The following is a 25,680-nucleotide window of genomic DNA, read 5'->3' as shown; positions in this document are numbered from 1 at the left end:
CAACACAGGCCGTTCTTAGACAACTGAATGGTTATCTTAATTGGGAGCCCTCTAAGGCTGATCTTTCTGTAGTTCATCTTTCAAACTATAGTTCATATTCATATATATACCGTATTCTTTTTTTTTTATATATGTGTGTGGAAAAGAGATGGAAAATAATGCCCCTTGTAAAAATGGGTGAACTTCTTCTGGAAAATTCATGCTGAGAGAAAATGATTTCCATGAGAAAGTGTTTAATAACATACTCTTTGTAATTACATCCTACCACACCTGCCAAACTCATTAACTGTGATATTAGGGTGAAGAATTGAGCTGCATTCATGTAAACAGAGAGGTTGATGAAAATAATAAATCAGATAGCAGTGGATTATAAGGCATTATCAGGTAGCAACATTACATCTTTCACTGTGTATCTTCATATTCTCACAAAACCAGTTCAGAAGAAACAAGACTCAAAAACATGTTAACAGCATACAAGACGGATTGCTTTCTGCTCTTAAATCAATAGCCAAAAGAAATAAAGCAAATTCTAGCCCTTAAAACCCCTTAAAACCCAGAAGACTACAGAGAATACATGTTATCTTTCTAAAATCAATAGAGCCTTCAAATGTGGTGCCTAGAAACGTGGGTATACTGAACAATGTCCCAAATTACCTGCTTGTTTCTCAGAGACCCTGAATGACCTACAGTTAAATCTCGAAGGCTCATTGCTCTTTCACAGTCAGACCAACCCAAGCTGTACTGCGCAAGCAGACTAATTTGTAGCTCTACTAATGAAATTGATAAATAAGGCTGTTAGAATTTCACAAATGTTTTTATATGGGTTTTTACCTTATATATTATAAGAAAAAGGGTAATTGTTAAGTTCTCGGTCTACATCAGGACACCAATTGTAAGGTCTGGGGATACAAAAATGTACATAATTTTGTGTAGTTGCAATTAAAACACTTTTGTAGCAATATCTCTGTCGAGCACGAGTTTCAGATTGCAAAACAAATGGCCACTTTGATGATAATGGTAGCATCATTCAACCCTATGCAACCCTATGTAGGCTACCTTGGAAGCAACATCTTAAGCTAAACATTTAGAGCCGTTCCAGTAACCTTATTAATTGTACTTTGATGTGCATCAGTCTGGATTAAAGTAAATAATTGCAATATTTACTGGGATGAGTTTGGGTGTACGACTGCAATATCCCTTCACTGCGAGACCATTTGCTCTACAACTTCAGGCATAAACTATTTCTATAATGATGTCTCTCATTTTAGTACGTTAAAAACACTTTACAATGTTACATTTTCAGCAGATTTCAATTTTTGTTTAAATGTAGGTGCCATAAACCACATCCCCATTGCTTTAGAGCAAGGACTCTGTTAGGCACACGTCCTCACAGACCCTATATAGGGAACATCCTTAGCACTGTAGACCATCTGTCCTATACCTCAGTAGTGCTGATTGCGGATGTCTCAGCGATGCTAGAGTATAGAGATGTCTGTCTCTTTCTGCACAACACACAAAAAGGTTTAAGCAACAATTTTAAAGAGTACTAAAGTATTCATTATTTTATTTTTCCAAATGCTGTGTTACTACCTGAAATCAAAATGGGCATAAATAGGAGTTTATGCCTCTGATCGAAACAAAAAGTCCATCATGTCAAATTAAAAACTAAAGTCGACAAATTGTTCTAAATTAAAAATATTAAACAAAAAAGAATTGGTTGCATAGGTACTCGCTTTGCTTTGACACACTTGAATGAACTGTGGTGAAGCAAGTTGTCTTTTGAAGTCACGTAATTAGTAGAATGGAGTCCACCTGTGTACAATCAATGTGTTTCACATGGTTTTGGGTTAAACATATCCATCTCTGGAGCGCACACCGTTAGTTAGTAGAGTTTCTAACAAAAACTATATCATCAAGGCAAAGGAATATTCAAAGCATATTCAGAATAAGGTTCTTCAAATATACCAATCATAGGGAGGACATAAGAACAATTCCCAGGCATTGAATATCCCCCAGAGCACAGTGGAGACCTTTACCATAAAGCTTGTCTAGAACAGACCTGTCCTCAAAAACCGAGTATTTGAATGAGAAAGCACTAGTTAGGGAGGCCACCAAGAGGCCTATGACAACTCTAAAAGAGTTACATTCTACGGCTGAACAGGGAGACACTGTGCATATTGCACCAATAGCCTGTGTGCTTCACAAACATGGCCTTTTTGACACTAAGGGAGTGTGTCAAAAAGAAAACTCACATCAAATCTCTGCTACAGTTTGCCATAAAATATGTGGGTGACCATGTGTAAGATTCTATGGTTTGATGAGACAAAAATAGAGATTCCTGCCCCAAATGCTAAACGCTAAAGCCTAACATTGCACATCGTCGTAAGAAACTATCTCTACCGAGAAGCTTGATGGTGGCAGCTTCATGCTATGGGGATGCTACTCTTTGTCAGGGTCTGGAAATATTGTAAAGATAGGGGACAAAATTGCTGCAGTGAAGTACAGTGAAATCTTGTATGAAAACCTGCAGAAGTCTGTAATAGACCTGGAACTGGTTATTGACCTGGTTATTGAGGGACTGGAAGAATCATCTTCCAGTCTATCAATAACCCAAAACATACAGTCAAAGCCACAATAGAGTAGTTTAAAAAGGGCAATCTCCAGGAGTGGCTAAGTCTTCAATCCAATTGAGATCATGTGGAAAAGAGTTGAAAATTGCTGTTCACCAAAAGGTCCCCATCCAACTTGATGGAGAATGCAAATGTTTCCAAAGAATGGGCAACAATTGTTGTGCCTAGACTTGCAAAGCTGGTAGATATCCAAACAGAAATGATTGTAAATCCTGCAAATGTGCTTCTACCAAATATTTACTAAAGGGGATAAGTAATAACACAATTAATTATTTTCTGTTTCAAATTTGTAATTAATGTATTAATATATAAATTTTCAGATTTTATTTTTTACATTATAGACATTATGGACATTGTTGCAGCCCTAATTAAATCCATGTCAATTTAATTCTAACACAATAAAATGTGGACAAGTCCAAAGATACTTGAGAGCCAAGGTACCTTCTAAAAAGCTATAGATCTATTGTTATCGTCCTCAAAGGAAGTTATACCATTGAACAGAGCATAAATCAAAGGTGAAGGGAGTCTAGGGACCCAGTGGAAGAAAGCAGAATGGCTTGGCACGGATGCCTGAAGAAGACTTGCTGCAATATTTAACTCTCCTGAATCCACTGGGAGTTTCTGTGATGACATTGGGCCATAGATACTATTATACTTATCAACACACAATCTATTTGAATAATATCTGAATAAATCTGCTGAAAATTACTAATGACACAAGCCAAAGTCAGCATTTTTCAAATTGGCTTGATCTTTTACAGAGTATGTAATTGAAGATACTGAGCCGAGTATGCGCTATTTTCATTTTGCTTTAACAGAGATTAACATCAACCGCATAGTTTTCACTTTATCCAGAGGCAAACCCTTTGACTTTTACAAGTTGAGATTTTAATGACGTGCCTATTCCATGGAGAGAGACAAAGATAGATTGAGATAATTCTGCTACAACCACAGAGGGAAGGAGGGCAATTAGTCAGGTAGGTAAAGAGAAATGGTTGCCAGTTGAATCAGACAATCTCTGCAGACAACCTTATTTTTAGGAATGGTTTGCTACAACATGGACCATAGATCATCTGTAATAATCTTAGTAATATCCACAGGGAATGCTTTGGTTATCATATAGGGGCCGGCCCAACAATATATTGCAAATCCCATTTGTTCTGTCTGTCAGAATTGGACCGTATTTGCGTATTCTGTGGAAGGTTGAAGTATAAGTACACCTGAAGTATAAATCATGAGTTAACTTGATGGTTCCAGTGCTAACCATTGTCCACTAGTGTCCAGTTTAAAAGTCTGTTTCACAAACAGTAAATATGGCAATCAAGGACCACTGTCCATAATGACGGTCTACTGTTAACCCCACCGAGCAACGCACTGTGTTTACAAGACCAAGTGAAAAGGTATTGGACTTTTAATAACACATTGTCTTTGTTGTGGCTTGAATGTCTGTCTCAGCAGTACCTCCAAGAACTACCATAGAAAATTAATGTAGTCCAGATCTTTATTCAACATTTTACAACAGTGTCATATTGCTGACGAGAACAACAAGGTATTCCAGTGTGAAAGCATATCCTTGAAGTTACTGCTAGCATAACAAAGACGTGCATCCAATGTTTGGAATTCTTCTCAGCTTTAATTTGAAAGATAGTTTGATACCCAGAGACAGTATTTTGTATACATGAAACTAAGACAATCCTACTCGGCTGATAAGTGTTCCTCTCCCTCATGTCACAGAAGAGAGAGTAATATGGTGCTGACATTTTGGGGCCAGTTTGTCACCGTCCTAAGAGGACAGTCTACCCCTTCACATGTACACTTTTAAAGGACAAAGTAGGCCCGATGCCCAGTTCTGAAATATTAATCTAAAATAAATGGCAATCCCCAGTGATATGCTTTCTGCCAAACTGGATTATACAAAGCTTCCTGGAAAGCCATCTCAGGGCGCAAGCAGCACTAAGAGGCTGAATTAAAAAGGAGATTCCTCTTGGCGGACACAGAGGTGTGGATTCTGCCTCCTCTTCTCGGACGCTATTTATATCTGCTATCCCGCTCCTAGTGGCCAGATTCAGACAGCTTGATGAGGCATGAACTATTCTAAAGGGATAGAGGACTGGCTAGAGGGAGGGTGTGTGTGTGTGTGTTTATGCATTCGTGAGTGCATGCTATGTGTAAGTATATATGGAGGATATGATGAGTGTGGACCAGTGTGTCTCCCAGATATGGCATATAGTGTAGTTAAGACTCCCAGTGATCTGGCCAGGCATCCATCATCTTCACCTCAGCCAAGGTCTTGGTCCATTCTGACCATCATAGCTTCCTCCATTGGGTTAGAGGGAGAAGGAATACGCTATTTCAGTTTTAAACCGGTCTCAAAACATCTCCCCCCAGACGACACAGGCACCTTGATGGTGCATGGAGCACTGTAACGTTCAGTGCATCATCCATTGACCTCTAAAGCAGGGTTCTGTCTGTTTCTTTCTAAGCGGGGGGGGGGGGGGGGGGGGGGGGGGTCTCAGGGTAGACGGTTTCACCCTGGAGCAAGCACCTGGGCCGGACTGTTGGTTTGCTAGGTTTGTACACAGAGAGCTACAAAAAGGTGAGCTGAGGAGACCTGACAAATAGATGTTACTAATTCAAATAGTATGTTTCTGACGTTGGTATGAGCCAGTGCCAGTGCTCAAGGACACAATAATCTACCAGCTCTCATGTCCCTTAAAGAAGAGCTCTCCCTCACTCTGAGTGCTGTGACTGGCTCAGATCTCACACTAGACCCTTTTAGCGAGCTTTGGCGTTAGCACAAGGCAGCGACATCCATCAGAGGGCCAGACAGGCTGTAATTCACAGCACAGCAGCAACAACAACAACAATATCGGCAAATTCAACCTAAGCACAGGGACCGGATTTATTTGCAGGTGAAAAGCCAGACCTGATAAGGTGAGGTCATTGTCACATATTCACACCACTCAGTCTTTAGTACTCATTAGAACCACAAACCACATGCTTCACGTGTTTACTGTGTACTGCAAGATTTCATACCTCCAGATATCAATTACGGGCCTGTGGATTAACATTTTTAGGGTGGTGAACCATCTTACAGGTCTTAAAAGAACCTTCCTACAGGTCTATCATGTCCAGTTAAAAGACATAATAGTTCAGCATGGCAAATTGTATGGTTGTGTAATGTCTATTGTGGTATCCAAATATACAGTATAATCACACATTAAGATGATGTTAAGAAGCTCACATACCCGTAATACACAACCGCCATTTAGCATAACACCCTGCCCGTGGGACTTACACAACGGAAGCCTAGTCTTATCTATACATCCAGTATCTGGATTTTATTAGAATCCCCTGTTAGCTACCGCCAACAGCAGCAGTTATTTTACGTGGCATCCATGTTTTGTCCTGGCTTGCTCAGTTTTAGGGGGCAGGCCACCGAGCCCTGCAATACAGAAGACTGCCTGAAATCTCGAAAAGCAACCTTCCCTGATCTTTTTCTGCCTGTCTGTCTCTGTCCACCCGGCAGCCTGCGAGCCAGCACCCCTGCACCGCACATCAATCGCCTGTATGTCTCTCCAGAAATGGATGTGATTACCGTGACTGAGGAGCCCGGGTTATCTGGGAACGGTGAGCGACTGCGCTGCTAATCAAAGTGACACAGCCACACTGCAAGGAAATGCCCACGAACAGGCCGCAATCATCAACCGCCACTCGATGCCCAGTTGACTTAGTCGCCTCCACTCGACTGGTGTTTTACCACGTGGTAGCTCAGCTGTCAATCACACGCGGACGCTGTAATGCAGCTGGTGATACACTTTACAGGGGACGCTGTGAAGTGTATCACCAGCCACACGGCCCGGTGAGTACCGTGGTGACACCTGTTCAAGGTTCTTTTGACGCTGTATGTATATACAAAGGTGCGAAACATAATGGGGTCGGACTATGTAAATTCGCAACTGAGCAGGTTTTTTCTAGGGGTGGGGAGAGAGAGAGAGAGAGAGAGCAGGACTAGGCTTGAACTGTCAGAGAAACCGCCTCATAATGCTTGGTTGACCATTTCGCCGACAGTGTACATTACCGACATATGGCACTAACAAAACAAAACAACAGATCACGCATTTATATGGTCTCCATGTATCGGCATATACACTCATTTGTAAAATGATGAAAACATTTTTTTTGGGGGGACTGTCTTATAATGTATAACACAGTTGTTGTCATGTCTAACTCTTTAATTAGAAAACCCAAATGTAGCCCCCCAGCTTGGTTTTATCCGTTTGCATGAAACAGCAGGCGAGAGAGAATCCCAGCTGGAGGCTTTGAGCTGACAGTGCAGTATGTTACGTCTGCAATCCCGGCAAGGCCACTATTATTAGGAAAGGAACGCAATTGAGCATTTTAATCTACTCTGTAATTACATACTATGACTACCTTTAAGGAGAAAGATAGGACTGGAGCCACCAGCCAACGCCTTTATATAAGCTTATGCAAATCCATTAAAATACAGTGCGGAGCCAGCAAAAACAGTACCAACTAGCGGGTGTGAACAAAAATATAGACACTTTTTATGACTACATGTAAATATTATTGTCACTTGAATACCTTATGAATAATAGAAAACCTATCCAAATCGGTGTTATCTGTTGGGTTTCTAGAGTTGGAATCACTCAGTTCATTTTATAGGCCTACATTTCAGATTTTCACTGGGAAGGTCATCAGGAAATATACAAAAGGCATGTCAAAATGAAATCTAGGAGGAGAGGCTTGGTTGTATAAAGTGCTGTGGCTTGATGAATAGTGCAATATTGGAAATAATAGATGTTTAATTTGTGTAAAGAGGACCATTACTATCAGAGCAAATTAAACCCTCTTAGTGTATTGATTCTAACAGATTTTCTATTTAGTTCACAATGGAAAAGTTCAAGATAAAACAAAGAAGCTCAGCAAGGGCATTAAGGAATGATGCAATCCATATTGATATATACCTTATATATGTACTGTATACACACCCTGTTTCCTACCTGTAGAATGTCACCTTCTCTAAACTAACCTCTTGATGAAGATGCACGCTTTAGCACTTCTGGGTACTGCAACAGCAATGCCTCTTTTTCATTGTTACAGTGTTTGGCTACGTGAGGTCAGAATCCAAATCACCTTAATTTGCTATGTACATTCCCATCCACTCATAAGCTGACTTTGTGTAATGGCTCTACTGCAAATTTGGAAGTGGTTTGATGTGGTCAGCATAGTCTTATTAGTCAACATGGTCTTATTAGTCAACACAGTCTTATTAGTCAACACAGTCTTATTAGTCAAAATGTGGGTTGCGGGGGAGTGGAAGTGTTCAGTGGGATGGATGTTTTGGACATAATTGACCTGTACTGCCGGCCTGACAAAAGATAATTTTTAGAACAGGGAGTGACAGGGTGGGTCAGCGATGATCTTTGCCCTGGAGTCGAGTAATAACTTGACGGAGGACAGGTGGCAGCAAATGAACCTTGCTGCAGACTCTAGAATGTGTTGCAGTTTACCCCTGTGGCAGATGTAATACAGCTCTAAGAAACTAAATGAAACAGCTGATCCCTCAATCTCAAGGGAAAGAGGTGATAGGCATTTCACCTCCAGCTCATCTGTATTGTCTGAGTTAAGTTCCAAGTTATTTGGACAACATCCGGCCACTAGCTGGTCGACCTTTCTACCAGCTAAGCTCTCTGCTTTTAGAGGTATGAATGACTGGAGTGGTGTCATCTGCAAAAGTTGAGTAGTTTGACACATGCTTTGTCAGCCATTTACAGGCAGATGACGGCCCTGTTCACAATAGAATGGTTTCATTTTTGATTAACCGCACTTAGTATAATGTAAAAAAAAGGTGAAGCTTGAAGATCTCTGATCACCTTCTGAGGTAACGTGAGACATTTTCGCTTCCAATACTAACACAGATCCCTAGCAGCGTTTCAAAATGATTGAATATCAGTCTGCTTTTAAGCATGCTTTTATTGAAAACAGCTCATTCTGAGCTGTGCACATTGCAGAAGCTGGCAGAAGAAGGCAGCTGTTTATTTGTGAAGCAAGTTACTAATTCAGCAACAGCAGCTCGTTGACAAGCTTTTGGTCAACGTTCATATTGAACGTTCACTGGTTAGTAGCATCCTTAGGGACAATTCCAAGTTTGAATGTGTTTTGGGTATTTACATGTCAAAACCAACACATCTAATAAACTGTTTAACTTGACATCTAATAAAAATTAAATCTGTTATAGAATGTTGTTCGTTTAATATGGGATAGCTTGCTTTAGCTTGGTACATGCTGGCAACAACTTTAATGCAATGACCATTTTCGATAGTCCTAAGATTGATGTAGAGGCAACTTAAGAATTATTGGCACCCTTTAAGTAATTGAGCTTTTGCTCAATTTCATATATTTTTTTAATGCAATAAAATCAATAAATAAAATACACAAACAATGTTGGGCTCAAACATGAAGGGGAGCTGTAAATGTACAACACAATAATTTCTCAAAAACTGCACACTTTATTTAGTGGTAAAAGAAAATTCTGCAAAACATTGGCACCCATACAATGAATATTTTGGGCAGCCACCCCTGGAGTGGATAACAGCACTGAGCCTCTTTCTGAGTGGATAACAGCTCAGAGCCTCTTAAAAGTCTGACAAGGGTCTTTAAAGTCTGACAAGGTTGATGCACACTTTTGAAGGGATCTTGGATGCATGATATTCTTAGGTTTGTGCTTGTGTACTGCCCTCTTCAATTCAGACCACAGCTTTTCAATTGCATTCAAGTACAGACACCGAGATGGCTATTGTAAAACATTGATTTTGTGGCCCCTTAACCATTTCTGTGTTGATTTTGTGTTTGGTGTCATTGTCTTGTTTTAAGGTCCATCCATGGCCAAGTCTCAATCTCCTGGCACAGGCAACCAGGTTTTGGGCTAAAATGCTGGTACTTAGTGGAATTCATTATGCCTTCTATCTTAACAAGAGCCCCTGGACCACTAGAGGCAACACAACTCAACTCAGCATAAAGGAATGATCCACCACCATATTTAACCGTGGGATTTAACCGTGGGTATCGGGTGCTTTCCCTGTATGCAGTACCTTTTTTTGCGTCACATTTTTGTCTCATCGGACCCCAACACACATTTCTAAAGACTGTGTAGTTCTGGAACGGTGATACATGGATTCTGCTTTACCTCCCTTACCATCTTCTTAAACATGCTTATGTGTCCTCATGATTAAGGGACCGCTGTGTGTCCAATCTGCAGTACAACTGGTTTTGTTTATTTGGCAGTGAGGGGTCATCTGCTGCCCTGGGAGCCTTTGGTTTGTAATTTGCCAGATTCATTTCCAGACAGACGAGCAGTCATTTGCCCATGTAAATGGGCTAACACTGCATACTCTCTCTCTAATAAAGGAACATAGACTGCATTTTGCCAGCCCATTCATTGTCGTCAGTGTTCATTACTAGAGGAGAGTGTGTGTGTGGGGGGGGGGGGGGGGGGGATCTTTTGTCTGTCCATTACAGCCATTTCAAGTCATACCAAAATATTCTATAACAAATGCCTGGTCGCTAACCTTCACTTCATATCCATCAGAAATAGGACGCAAACAAAAACAGAACTTGCATTATATTCGATTCTTACTGTTCGTCTTGTGTTATTAAACAGCAATCTCCTCACACAGCCAATTAGGTAACTGTGCCTAGCCCTGTTCTAAATATAGCACTGCATTGCTGATGAAACTCAACCTCTGTGTATCTGGAGCACAAGACCAAAACATCTGCATGTTTATGAATGAACCATCAGAGAGAAAATACGGAAAAAATAAATTAGGAAAAAAATAGGCAAATTACAAAAAGGAGGCTGAGCTTTTACAAAGACGATGCTGACTGCGACACAGATTCATAGGCCTACACACAGGACTGGCTCTGCCACCCTAATCAGCTCAAGTCACATGGGCCCCCAGGGGCCCCCGTCACGTTTCCTATTGATTCGTATCAGCCCAAGTGAGGGGTTGGTGGAAAGCAGTACAGGCAGCCAGCGATGAGGCTGTCTTGACTAATTGGGATAAAAACACACAGTGGCAAATAAGCTTAGACCTCATTGTGTCTTTGATTAATAAAAGAGTTCAGTCCTAGTCTTCTCTATCATTAACTTAATTAATATCCCAGAAAATAATATAAAAACATTAATCGAGAAACAAAAAGAAGTAAAAAAAACAAAACAAGACAACAACAACATCAAAACAATAGAGAATGGTATCCGGTATGAATTCTTTGGAAGGATGGTAAGAGCATTTGATAAATGTGAGAGAGTGGAAAATGACAATGATGGGCATCACAACAACTAAATGACAAGGCCAATGTGTAGCTATGTGTAACAAGATGGAACCTCATTATATTCACTGGGAGGCAATCTACTGCATGTGCTGTTATGTTGCCAGGTGGTGGGCCAACTATATCACAAGCCCATCTATTTAGGGAATGTGGAACTGAGAACAAACGCAGTTACCTTTTGAAGACGACATATTTAGGAAATGTACTGCACTTAATACTGGGATTTTCTACACATTCAGAGCTAGTAAAACCTCCCAAAATGCTGAATTTCTCAACATAACTCCTGTTCTCAAATAATGATGTTGCCAACAAATTCGCAGGGAACTGAATTTTCAATACATGCTTGCACATTAACATTGACAAAGCTATAAACTACCTTTTACTAGGCTAAGACAAAATGCTGTTATGTAGATCTTTTTGCTAAAAGAGTGATTTGAAACCTATGCTGAAGCAGTACAGAACCCTAACCTAGAAGGGTAACTTCATAGTTTCTTTGTTATCAGACTGCAGTTACATACAGTAAACAGAGCGACAAAACAAATTTGTTCCAACAAGTCTAATGTTCCCAGATGTAATGCGAAGCACTATCCACTGTGCTGTGCTCCAGTTTCAGATGGAGTGGGAGGAGGACACTGCCAATGCAAAACAGTGCGGCACAAATGTTTGCATGTGTGCTTGACTGCTTCATCAATCTACCAACTGCTGTTGGAAAATGTAATGAGGACTACTAAAGATTTGTTTCACTCCGCATGCAGCCAAGCAAGCAACAGTTACATATGGTACGACAGGTACCACATAAAAAAAAAAGCTTGTTGGCAAGCAGAGGTAAGCATGATCGGCTTCAGGCAAAGCAGCTTATGGGATTTAGGAGCGATTGAGCATGTTTCATAGATAAATGAATGAATGGAATACAATGAGAACACCGCTGCCTTGGAAAGCCATCACAGTAATCCTGCCCACCGAAAATATGGCCGAGTGTCATGGAAGAGAGACGGGGTCACTGCTTGGATGATTATGTGCTTCGCCACTACAGTTGGAATACTTAGAAAAATCATGAAGAGCCATCTGGCTCCAGGAGCCCCGCCCCCACTCCAGGAGCCCCGCCCCCACTGAATGACCACAGCGCCATAGCTCAAAGCTGGCCTTTGATTAGAAAATGACAAGCACGGTTGTTTGAGCAGATACAGTAAACGCAGTATTGCCACTTTTTAGCCTGTTTCCTGGGGGAACACGACGGACGCACAAGACGCTGCTTCATTATTCACCACATCTGACGTGTACTTTTGAAAAAATGACAAGGGAACGAAACATAACATTGCAGACAATGCCTGTTGCATTTCACCTTCGAATGTCAACTTTGTGCCACTGAGCTAATCAAAGGGAATCGTCTTTATCCCATTGGTCATGAGTTGACATGCATTAAAGCGTGCCAGTTAGCCTGCTGAACGGGATATGTAAGGTGCAAAGGGCCCTGGATACTAGATGCAGTGTTTCCCTAGAGGCTTTGGACACACTGTGCATGATTCCCTTTTGTCGGAGAACAGGGCACTTCTGTGGAAAGGTTTGAAGGACGATTAAGACATCTTTGTTCATGGCTCCACTGCACATCTTGTCTCGAAAAGGGGGAAGGGGGTACCTTTTAGCAAGTTCTCTCTCCGTAATGGCTTAATGCAGCCACCCAGAAAATGGCTACATCTCTCTCATGCAATAGATGCTATGGCAAACAATTCTAGTCTGGATAAACAGGATGATAAAATGCCCTGGAAACCCCAACGTGCCTCGATGTGACCGGAGCATTTACATTTCATACACTCAAATGTGATCTCAGCACCTTGGAGAAAAAGAACTTTACAACATCATCCGCGAAAACTCAATCTCTAATTCCTGAGCTCAGTGTCTCGATGCAAGCTTCAGAGCCATCTTCATACACACTGGCAGATGGCTCGACATTCACACCTAAACTCACCCACGGCAGATAGTTGGCTTGCATGCTGTGTATGTGCATGTTGTCCGTGGGCGAGCGACTCGCAGCCAGGGGCGGATGACCAGACAATGACAGCTTGAATCACTGGAGTAGTCTGTATCGCTGGAGGATCACTGGACTGATACAGAACAACGACAAGTGGCTCTCTCCAAGTGCACGGACGGAGTAAGTGTAGTGAAATGAAAGAGCTGTGTTTTGAGAAGGTAACATGTGTAGCATCACCTCAGTGGGACATTCTAATCTCACACCCATCATGCCGTTTGTTTCTCCAGAGGACATGCAAGGGGGGGTGGGGTCAAAATTGCCCCAACCGCTCAGACGAACCAGGTGTGAAGGTGTGGATACAACAACAACATGGTGTCCCATAGAGGGAGGAATTCTCAAATAGGTTTCGTTACTGTATGTTATGTGTCATTTGTTATATGTAAATGTTTGCTGGATGTCAGGAATCGCTTAAGCATTAAGCGTGACCAGAAGTCTAGGTTCGGAGGGGAGCTAACTGAATATGTGTATTCTATATGATATTTAAATAGATATATATTTTTTTTTTTTCATAATTTTATGTAGGCCCAGAATGCAATGTTTATTATATTGTACTGGTCATGACATCAATAGTCGCAATCTTACCAATATTGTTTTAAATATGTTATGTTTCCTTATTACAATGCATATTTACAAAACATATGGAGTCAGATTATAGAATTAAATTATCACAAAGGTTATATTCTCCGGTAGTAACTTCCTACTTTTTCTTCTCAGGAAGTTCTAAAGTGGTAGTCATTTCCCAACTAACTACAGAAGTTGACAGGCAATTCCATAGAATGGCTTCGATGTATCTGTCAGGCCATTCTTTCACAGAATACTCAAGGAGGTACCAGATTACGTTTGGTCCTGGTGTCAGCTATACCATCCACTAGTGGCTACGCCAGAGGCTATTACTTTCTAGCAGGCATGCTAGGGTGTTATGGATGAGGATGGTTGATGGGCATTTAAGCTGCAGACATCACCTTGCATGTTCAATCCCCAGTGCCGGGCATGCTTTCTTTAAGACATTCTGAAACCTTTACACTTACCACTTGGAATTCATGCCTAAACTTGAAATAACCTTAAAAGGGAACTTCACATAAAAATAAAGTCCCAAGCGATTCTATACATTAAATGTTAATGTCAACTCAGACAGCTGCTAAAATTGGTCAGGTGACTCACTGTGCGTTTCTGTGCATCACTAGCTCCGCTCAGTCGACTGAAACAGAGATCCGTGAATTGCGGACAAATACATTGAATTATTTAAAATGTATGGGCTCAATGAACTGTGTGTACTGTTCCACATGAAACCATGTGCGTATTTTATATCATGGTTTTATGTGGCTAACTGCCAGAAGAGTGGATATGGTTTACAACTGGGAACGTGAGCTCTCTGGGGAAAATAGTTTTTCATATCCATGTTTAGAGCTTGACACATGCAAATGTTTTAGTGGAAGAAGGAAAACACTTGAAAGATGTCAGAATGATAAAAGCTATGTTAGTGATACAACAGTAGGAAGTTGGTTGACAGTCACTGACTGGCGGTCATAAAGTAACTCCAAGGAAGGAAACGTAGAATGTAAATTCAATTGTTTAAACTTGATAGAACAATGTCAAGTATAACTTTTTGTTTTGCAGTGGTACTGTAGGGCAGAAGAAAAATGCAAACTGAATTTGCTACTACATTTTTATCTTTAAGGTAGACATTACACAAAACAACAGGCTGTTTAGTTTTATGTGTTAGAAAGATCTGCATTTAGTTTTTAAATCAAGAATGGCTCCATTTCCAAAAGACTGAAAGAAAGACAAATCTGTGTGAAGAGGGCAATCAGTGAGTCTCAGTAGATTGCTCAGGGTGTGGCTGTCAGCATAACACATTAATGATTAAAAAGATGCTTGTACTTTGTGGCGCTCGCTTCTTCATTGTTAGTCCTCCTTTAATCTACCTCAGGTTAGGCAGGAGCAAGGAGACAGGATATTGAGATTGCTAAAACACTGAGCTGTGCTAATCAATCTTAAATCTAGGGGGGGGGGGGGGGGGGGGGGGGGTTGGGGTTGATGGTGATGAGGTGATATAGTGCTTTTAACCTGTAACAATGGCCACAACAAAATAACAGACCCAAAATAACAGACAATCCGAATGATTATAAAGTCTGTTAACCGCTGTTGAATAAGACACAAAACAAACGAACGAATACAGTATTTTCTTAGGCACTAGTTGTCTGTCTGGTCAGACTGGTCTAATGTGTGTAATTTACCTCTTTGTGTCTTGTCCTTTTATTTTGTTAAATCGCTTCAGATTGAGTCAAGGTTAAAAGCAGATAAGGCGTTGGTCCACAGCAGCTCCAGACCTCCAGAGAGCACCAGCCAGTCACAGGCAGGATCCAGATTAGAGGGGTATCTAGTGTAATTCCAGCAGCACTCATGGCTCTGGGCTCCGGGCTTTAAGGGAGGATATCTTTGGCTTTGTAAACATCACCACGTCTGAGTCGGTGAAGCTGTTCACAGCCCTGAAACAGCTGCGGCCCATATGGGAGCATAGTCCCCTCCCCGCTGAGCTCTGTCTGACAAACACATTACCTGGGCGATAACGCACGCCGCCACGCACATGGGTGACCCTACTAGCATCTGCAATTGACAGTTTGTTCCTCAGTGAAGACGCCAATTATGTCGTTTAAGCATTGTTAACCGAATACATCTGCATGTCCCAGGAGATTAACGAACCACAGAGAAACATCCGCCTTGTGTGAAGGAAGAACCTAACCAGGCTTTTCTGTGGGAGTGGCAACACACATTCTAATGCCATGGACTGGGTCACGATTGTGTATGGGAGACACGTCTCACCATGAGTGAAGAGCAATCAAGCCCACAGAGACTCTCAGTCCAATGATCAAAACAAAGATGAGGCTGTGTCTTCGTCTCGTTTTCCTCTCTTAACCTGAGCCAATGAGATCGTGTGAGCCATAGGACAGGTGTGACACAGCACAAGGACAAACGTTTGACCAACCTCATCCCCAGGTTTTTGTGCATCACTTTTACGGATGGATTGGACACATCATTATATTCGGATTTGGCCTACGGTGTGTTCCAGGGATGTATTCATTCTGATAAAAAAAAAAAAAAAAAACTACTACGGAAAGAAACGGAGACAGACCAACCAGAAGTTGTTCAATAAAACCTCTGGCGAAACGATTGTAATAATAATGTTATATTTGGCAGAGTTATTACATCCGAGCTACATCTGGGATGTTTAGTACAGTTTTGGCCTCCCCCTTGGGGCACTATATACTTTTTACTTCACTTGTTGGTGCATTAGTTGCCTATCGGCACATTATTCATGTTGTACTACCTCAGTGCAATAATATTTTATTTCTATATCCTGATTTTGTAATTAAATGACTAATAATTCTCCCTTATTGCCAAATACGGAAGCCAGTTTTTGAAAGATACAAGCCTCCTCTGGCTTCCTTCTCCCTGGTGTTGGACAAGCGTACTTTGCAGTGCATCCCTGTGCCACTGCCTTGTGCAAATGTTTTCCGGACTTTAGAAGGATAATATAGTTCAGTGGGGCTTAAGGGAATTGTTGGAAGAAACACCCAGTGGATGGAGCCCATCCTGCAGCTCTCCCACAAGGTTGGGTCTCTATCTTTGGTAAGTTATAATGTGGAAGAGGGAGTAGACCGCTGGGTGAGAAATGGGCGATATAATTGCATCGTGGAACTTCAAGTTCTGTGGCCATTTAGGACAGCAGTGTTAATCAGATCCAAAAAGATGTTATTATACCACTTAGTGGTGTGAGAGCACAGTGGAAAAAGCTGTTTGTCATGTCCACTGTATCTGCTGGCTCTACTTTGTGCTTGTAGTCACGCACACAGTCTGGGTTCCTGTTTCTACCGTCAGGTGATCTCCCTTTCCTAGCTGCTGACATGGTTGGGTGGAGAGGGCAGTGAAGAGGACATGGACGTCCTGTTTTGTCGTGCTTTTTTTCTGCCACCTAATTGCAAAACTCGCCTCTCTGTATTTTCCTGCTTCACAATGCCGACATCACCGAGGACTAGTCTGGAACATCGCACAAAACAAAGAACTTCACCCCAAAACAAAGAACTTCACCCCTGAGCCTTTTAGAGGAAAAGTATTGATGGCACACCAGCCTACTCATCCATACAATCAGGCCTCATCAATGGACAGGTCCTTGTATGGCAGAAACACTGTACTTCACCCACTGCGTTGATCACCACAGGAGCTTCAGATGGACCTCACTGTCAGATTCAGAGTTCTCAATTACCTAATTGAAGGGCTGTTCCTCAGTGTCACCTTCAGAATCTGATTCTGTACTTTTTTTTTGTCCAGAACTTCAGTATTTGGAACTTGACTCCTTTTGAAGATATTAAGACTAAAACTGTCCAAGCTAACAATGACAATTAATGACTGTGAGTGCCAGGATATGCCACTTATCAATAAAACAGAAAATGGTTTATGAGGTAATCATGTCTTTACTTTATAGTTGTATTCTGGTTTTTGCATGCATTGCAATCAACACATGATTTGTGTATAATGTATATGTTAATTGTTTTTATAGATGGCATCGGTAACACTCACTAAGTGCTAGTGTTTTTGAAACTTAGAGTCCTGCCTGTAGTTGAGCTTGTGGCAGATAGTACTGACACATCCACAATTACCCCCTGGAGAGTGTTTTTCTCCCTCTTCTTTATGGTGAGCGTTCACAGTAGAGGTCTTCCTTGGTCTACTGGTTCATTCACTATTGCTGAACTAACTAGTGCTTGCGTGCTTTGTTTCTTTCTAATGTAAGTAACTGTTTGCTTCGGCATGCCTAACAATTTTGCTATGGCTCTGATCAATATGTTCTGATTGATCTGCCTCACGGTGGCAAGCATTTATACATCTTAGGGCCTCATGTTGTCAGACACAAGCAATAGACACCCAATGGAAGAGCAAAGTCTAGAATCAAGACCAAACATTTCCAGCTCTCTTGTCCCTGCACTAACGCTGCAAACAAATCCACCTGCCTAATAACAACCGGCTGTGAAGCCAACAGTATGTACTGTAGCTCCATACTCAGACTACCATTTTATATCCAAAGTGCTGGAAAACAGAGCCAAAAAAACAAAACAACCATCACTGTTTAATTACTATAGGAGTTCAATGTTAGTACATACCCCAACCAAAAGCACGGGATTACAGGCGACATATGTACTGTGCTTGAGGCCTGAGCCGCTGCTTTTTAAATAAAGGTTATCAAATTACCAGAAACCTCTCTACAACTTGCACTGAGCCATCAAACAGGCAATGCATCAAAATGGGACTAAGATGGAATCTTTGCAAACTATCAGACTGCTTAGAGATACCCAGCTGCAAGCTGTCCAGCACTGCAAGCTTACCAGACTAAATAAATGCCTTCTGTGCTTGCTTCCAGGTAAGTAACATTGAACCATGCATAGGAGCACCTGCTGTTCCGGGTGACTACGTTAACATTTGCAAGGCCGCAGGACCAGATGGAATGCGCGTAATTCAGAATAAGCGCAGACCAGATTGCAGGTGTTTTCAGAGATATCTTTTTTTGCTCCTCCTTTATTTCTTCCCAATTTTGGGGATTGGATTTAAGGTCCTGTGTCATCACAGCAACTCCCAATTGACTCAGATTCCCATCCAATTTTACATTGCTTGATCAATGAGGAAATCTAGACAGGCAGACCCCTACCTTGATTGAGCCCACAGGTGGGACACCTGGGCTAATCCAACAACTCCATTTAAACTCTTTTCACTCAATGACACAGCTGATTGCAAGGCCAGAGGATAAAATAAGGCAATAGAAAGGATTTTTTTACGAGGCACCTAGCTGGGTTGCCAACCAGTGTACCTCCATCCAGGACTGCTACACCTCCATCCAGGACTACATCTCTATCCAGGACTACTACACCTTCATTCAGGACTACACCTCCATCCAGGACTACACCTCCATCCAGGACTACTACACCTCTATCCAGGACAGCTACACCTCCATCCAGGACAACTACACCTCCATCTAGGACTACACCTCCATCCAGGACTACTACACCTCCATCCAGGACTACTACACCTCCATCCAGGACTACTACACCTCCATCCAGGACAACTACACCTCCATCCAGGACAACTACACCTCCATCCAGGACTACTACACATCCATCCAGGACTACACCTCTATCCAGGACTACTACACCTTCATCCAGGACTACTACACCTTCATCCAGGACTACACCTCCAACCAGGACAGCTACACCTCCATCCAGGACAGCTACACCTCCATCCAGGACAGCTACACCTCCATCCAGGACAGCTACACCTCCATCCAGGACAGCTACACATCCATCCAGGACTACACCTCCATCCAGGGCAACACCTCCATCCAGGACTGCTACATCTCAATCCAGGATGGCTACACCAGGCACTATGAGAAGAAAACCCCTATACTACTACTTGGCAAGCAGTACTAGTGCATCATGAACTGACAGAACCCTGTATAGCTTTTCCCCTCAGCCACAAGACCGTTACAGATGACAGCAAAATTATTACTCAATTACTATCCAAATAGTCGCCCTTCCTCCTTTTTATCACAAACCCTTTTAGTATTGACTTTATACATACACCCTGAACTCTACCCACCCATCCAGACACATACACACTCATACTGATGCTGTGCACACACACACACACACACACACACAGAAATTCATATATGCTACTTCTACTGTTTATGTCACCTGTTGCCTAGTCACCATACCCACACCAATATCTACATTAACCTCAAATACCGCCTACCTCTGGCTGCACATCAACTCAGTACCGGTAGTCCCTGTATTATATATAGCCAAGTTTATTATCATTATTCATTCAGTCTTTACATATTCCTTGTGTTACAATTTTTCTATATTTGTATTTATTTTTGTCTATTCCTATCTTTCTTTTCTTTTTGGAATAGGGCTCATAAGTAAGCATTTCACCTACAGCCTAAACCTTTTATTTACAAATGAATGGTGACTAGTCTGTTCCAGGAAATACTCTTTAAAATATCTTGCCGTATTTGTAGATGAAGTCAATGAACCCAATATATTTGCTACTGGATTTTCACACAGATTTTTCTATTGGTTTACAAAGGCCAAGTTTGACGCATTGTTCCAACAGACTACCAGGGCATTTGCACAGATGTGTTTGTGAACAAGATTATCTTTTCACCTACATTGCTTTGTTTGCCTGCTGACATTCATCTGTGCGTTGGAACTGGGACGAGGGGTTCTGGTCAGCTAGAATCTTTGGTAGCAAGTAAAATGGGCAGTTATCAACATCACCTCCATTAAGAGGTTCACTGAAGTTCTGTTTTAAGGGGGTAAAGTAGTTGTTTAAATTACTTAACTGGCATCACTGCTGTTATAAGGTTTCATTGACTTCAAGAAATAAGAACAACTTACCCTAGGTTAAGTGTGTTTATATGAAAATAAAAGGCTGGTGAGTTACAGTGTGATTTAATTAGTTTACAAATTAGCCTGATTCACCTCTGCACAGCTGTTCATTCCTGAAAGCAACATAGGCCGGCTACACTATAAGATTAGAAGGGTTCACCTTGATGAATCCATGATTGAACATGTTATTGCCAATCAATATTGTGTTAATGTAAGGTAGAGACATTTATGTAGAAACGAAGAACACTGACCTCTATGTCTCCTTGACAGGAGTAAACAAGGTATCGTTCTCTTCAAAACTGAAAGATCTTGGCAACCGCTCTTCCTTGTATGTCAATCCACTTTGTATCCTACTTCACTGGGTTACGTCTCACCTAGAAGAAAAACAACGAAACATGAGCTTCAAATTTTTATCCCCTTCAGAAAAGGGAGCGGAAAGTGGAGGTAAACAAAAAAGGAAACTTCTGCTGCTCATTTAGGGAATGGACCTCTACATGTAAGGTGGTTTTAGGATAAAGAGTTTGGTTTGGTCTGTCAATCTGCCAATTAAGCAGTGCAAGGAGCCTAAAGGAAATGCAATATATATCCATTATGGTGTTCACATGGAGCAGCGAAGCTAAGAGGCTCCCTCCCCTGCAATTCATTACGCCGATATGCAATCCTTCCCTTGGGGCTGAGCCAACGCTATTGCACAGCACCCGCCGTATCTCATTTCGTCTGCTGAAATCACAATCTGTGAAACTCAAGGAGAACCTGCGGTCTTTCACACTCACTCTCCTCCCTCACAGATAAGGTTCCGTTACACCCACGCCATGCGTTCACAATAACCCCCCCACCCACACACTTTTTGCAGGATATTGGCCGAAATGCACATTCAGTCACACTTCATAATTGTCACATTCGTCTTGTTTTTTTTGGAAGATTTACAACCACGTTGTCACTATCCATCTCAGTGTAATTTACAATTCAGCAGGTTAGTTGCAAGTATATGAATATACTGTATATGCCATACATGTATTGTTGGTTCTGCACAGTCAAGAAAATTGTTGGCTTTTTTCGGCATCTGCAGCTGAATCGTATTCACACACCCCGAAATTCAAGCCGTAGTGAGACAAATATTCTGATGGTCTTGCAGGAAAAATATGTGTACAGCATACATTTTGCATAACTCTGAGACTTGATTACTTTGCATTGGTGCACAACATGATGGAAATAAACACAGAGGAAAAGGGAAGCACAGGCAGGGTAAAATCTGACGGCTTTTATTTCTACAACTCTTTTTTTTTTATTGCCCATTGAGACTTGAGATATGGAGCAGAGTCGTTTGTGTACATCATTTAACAACTCTGAAGCCCCAATGCAGATGTATGATGTCATTTGAGCTTTTTAATAGATTTACAACGCTAGCGGGAGGGAGATGGCTAGACGAAACAGACAGAATGAGAAGAAAAGAGGAACAAAAAAAGGCTTTGTATGGCAGTGCAATCACATGAAAGCCTAAATGAGTGCTCGAATACAAAACATTCATTCATAAATCTATCTAACAGTGAACGCAGCCAGAACTAATTACGTCTTGCACGTCGTCTTCTAATTGTCAGGTAGACTACATGGGTTTAAAGCAACATTTCCTGAAGGTTACTCAGCCAATCATAACCCCTACCAGCCAAGTTGAATCACACTATGCAAATAGTGTTTTCATTATTAATGACTGCCGGTATGAAGAAAAAAAATTAAATAATCCTCCCATAATCAGATACCTAAAAGATTATCAGTGGATAGCGGAATTTTTCCAAGTCGGCCATATTGCTTTGATCACCTTAGTAATAAGATGTTGAACTGTAATGCTCCTTTTTTGTGTTTGTTTTTTTTACTTCATAAGAGAGCTATGACTTGAGGCTGGTGACATATATGCAGCACAGGCAAACGGGTAGACCCGAGCACTATAGTTACGTGTCAAGATCACTTCCATAGCATACCAGCCTACTTATGGAACGCACAACAAATTGCATCCTCTACCCCCCCCCCACTTCGTTTTAGGGGTGACAATCCAATGCTGAGTGCATCAACGTTTCAGCTAAATAACATGTCACGTAATACTCCCTCTTGTTTTTGTACTAAAATCACATTCATGCCCGCTGTGGCGTATACTACATGGAAGGCAAACGCATTAGACACCCTCCAACGGGTGCACCCTCATGTTTGAAAATTCCCAGTCTGCGAACACAGGGAACAAAAGTGCCTGTCACTCTTAATCAGCCCTGTCGTATAATCAAAGTGTGAGTGCTAAATCTGCATTAGTACAGAGCGGCATCTGTGGTGGTCTCTACGCAGCGAGAAATGCGCGGCATTCCTCCTCTCGTTCTAGAGGCGACCCTGGCGTCGCCGCGGTGTCCTGCAAACTGTTCTACATACCGAAACCGTCGGGTCAAAAGTTGAAACCGTTGAACGTCCCATACTGTTAGGACTGTTGTACGGGCCAGAGCGTCGGACCACTGAACACATCGGAGTGTTCGGATTGAACACGTGTGTACTTTATATGCTAAGGCCTTCTGCATGCCACGACAGCAGCAGCTAGGCGAACTCTCAGAATGTACAGTGTTTTTACCCGCAGCGCTACATTGATTCGGCTGGACTCTGAGAACCGGCTCAGTGAGCGGGTGGTGTCACACCACTCAGCATGCGTGGCAGTATTGTACAAGACACACCCTCCTAACAAGGCCTGCTGCCACTGCACTGAAGGCTTCACTCCCCAGAGGCAAGATGACTCTGTCACAGCGCTATTGGTTGGTAGGCAGCTTGTTCACACTCTGGGCTGAGTAATCGAGGCAACATACTAAAGTGAGCGGAGAGTGGCGGACAGATAAGGTCTAAAGAAGTCAATGTGTAAGCACACAAAAAGACTACATAAAAAAAGGATTTTATAAAGTAGTTGCCCAGATAAATACGGTTCTGTGTTTCTGGATTATAGCAGCCGTACAGTAACAGCAATAATTGCTATCACAATTACTACTAGTGAGCAGTTGCTTTGATCCTAAGCTACATAACCAGTCTCTACCATAACACTGCCACTGGCGGGCTTTGATTGAGGGATTGTGCGCGCAGCTGATTAGAATGCATCCCATCTCATTGCTCTCATGAATGCAATCAATAGGCTGCGATGCGCCGCCAAGAAAACCTTTTTCATTTTCCTGGAGAGCATAAATAATGGACATACATCAGCTTCTGACCGGTCCCCGGATGAGGCACACGAGCAGACAAGGGGCAGCAGCCCTGAACCTGTCAGCTGCTACGTAGGCCAGGGGGCACAGCCGCCAACAGTATGCCCTGCACGCTCCTGCCGTTGTGGTGGACAGATTCATTTCATTTGATTAAACATGCTTTGCGAGAACAGCGAATAATTCTGTAGGGCAGATCGAATGACCTCTACAACAACGTTCCCATGTCCCGATAATTTAAAAGATTGCTCCGAAAACCAGGTGTTGAAATGACTGAATCTGCACTCGGTATCGTAAAGGGCAGGGAGTTTGGTTATAGTGTAATTGTGTTAAGGGGTTTCATGGAACTTTTGCTTAGATTTTTTGTGTGTCTGTTGCAGCCATGACACGACTATAACAAGCCGGTTGGGCGTACGAGCGTTGGCCAAGTGAGAGGGCACAAGGAACATTTAACCTAGCAATGCCTTCGAAATATCCTACTGGATAAAATGGAGGGCAGTTCTACTTACCAGGAATTTGGAATGAAAAGCTGGAGCCTATGAGATCTTATCAGGTAACACATCCCAATCCACTGGAGGTTTGGGAGTTCTGCTCCATTTGTGGCAGAACAATACGACACTGGCAAGTATGGAAACAACAATACGACACAGGCATGTAAGGAAAAGATAATATGACACAGGCATGTAAGGAAACAACAATACGACACAGGCACGTAAGGAAACAACAATACGACACAGGCACGTAAGGAAACAACAATACGACACAGGTATGTAAGGAAACAACAATACGACACAGGCATGTAAGGAAACAACAATACGACACAGGCATGTAAGGAAACAACAATACGACACAGGCATGTAAGGAAACAACAATACGACACAGGCATGTAAGGAAACAACAATACGACACAGGCATGTAAGGAAACAACAATACGACACAGGCATGTAAGGAAACAACAATACGACACAGGCATGTAAGGAAACAACAATACGACACAGGCACGTAAGGAAACAACAATACGACAGGCATGTAAGGAAACAACAATACGACAGGCATGTAAGGAAACAACAATACGACACAGGCATGTAAGGAAACAACAATACGACAGGTATGTAAGGAAACAACAATACGACAGGCATGTAAGGAAACAACAATACGACACAGGCATATAAGGAAACAACAATACGACACAGGCATATAAGGAAACAACAATACGACAGGCATGTAAAGAAACAACAATACGACACAGGCACGTATGGAAACAACAATACGACAGAGGCATGTAAGGAAACAATACGATACAGGCACGTAAGGAAAAGACAATATGACACAGGCATGTAAGGAAATAAAACGACAGGCATGTAAGGAAACAACAATACAACACAGGCATGTAAGGAAACAACAATACGACAGGCATGTAAGGAAACAACAATACGACAGGCATGTAAGGAAACAACAATACGACACAGGCACGTAAGGAAACAACAATACGACACAGGCATGTAAGGAAACAACAATACGACACAGGCATGTAAAGAAACAACAATGTGACACAGGCGCGTAAGGAAACCACAATACAACACAGGCACGTAAAGAAACAACAATACGGCACAGGCACGTATGGAAACAACAATACGACACAGGCACATAAGGAAAAGACAATATGACACAGGCATGTAAGGAAACAACAATACGATACAGGCACATAAGGAAAAGACCATATGACACAGGCATGTAAGGAAATAACAATACGACAGGCATGTAAGGAAACAACAATATGACACAGGCACGTAAGGAAACAACAATAAGACACAGGCATGTAAAGAAACAACAATACGACACAGGCATGTAAAGAAACAACAATACGACACAGGCATGTAAGGAAATAACAATACGACAGGCATTGTAAATGTCGATTATAAAAAATAAATATATTGCCCTTTTCTACCATTTCTCCTTGCATATGCAAATGTGGAAATTAAATCTGCAAATGTACAATGTTTTCATAATATCTACTA

The 25,680-nt window shown here is 41.9% G+C and overlaps 1 protein-coding gene across 2 annotated transcripts in view; it reads right to left on the bottom strand.

The window, feature by feature from the left end:
- The window catches only part of lrfn2b (leucine rich repeat and fibronectin type III domain containing 2b), a 106,386-nt gene that overhangs the window by 38,815 nt on the left and 41,891 nt on the right, over positions 1-25,680 (bottom strand). The window contains exon 2 of one of the 2 annotated variants that reach the window (XM_010882291.3): positions 20,699-20,821. The exons of the other annotated variant lie outside the window; for it this stretch is intronic. The gene's annotated coding sequence lies outside the window, so the exon portion shown is untranslated. The remainder of the gene's footprint in view (positions 1-20,698; positions 20,822-25,680) is intronic. 2 annotated transcript variants of the gene reach the window in all.

This window comes from Esox lucius, chromosome 18 (assembly GCF_011004845.1).
Source record: "Esox lucius isolate fEsoLuc1 chromosome 18, fEsoLuc1.pri, whole genome shotgun sequence".
Taxonomy (NCBI): domain Eukaryota; kingdom Metazoa; phylum Chordata; class Actinopteri; order Esociformes; family Esocidae; genus Esox; species Esox lucius.
This window is presented reverse-complemented; position numbering and strand designations above follow the sequence as displayed.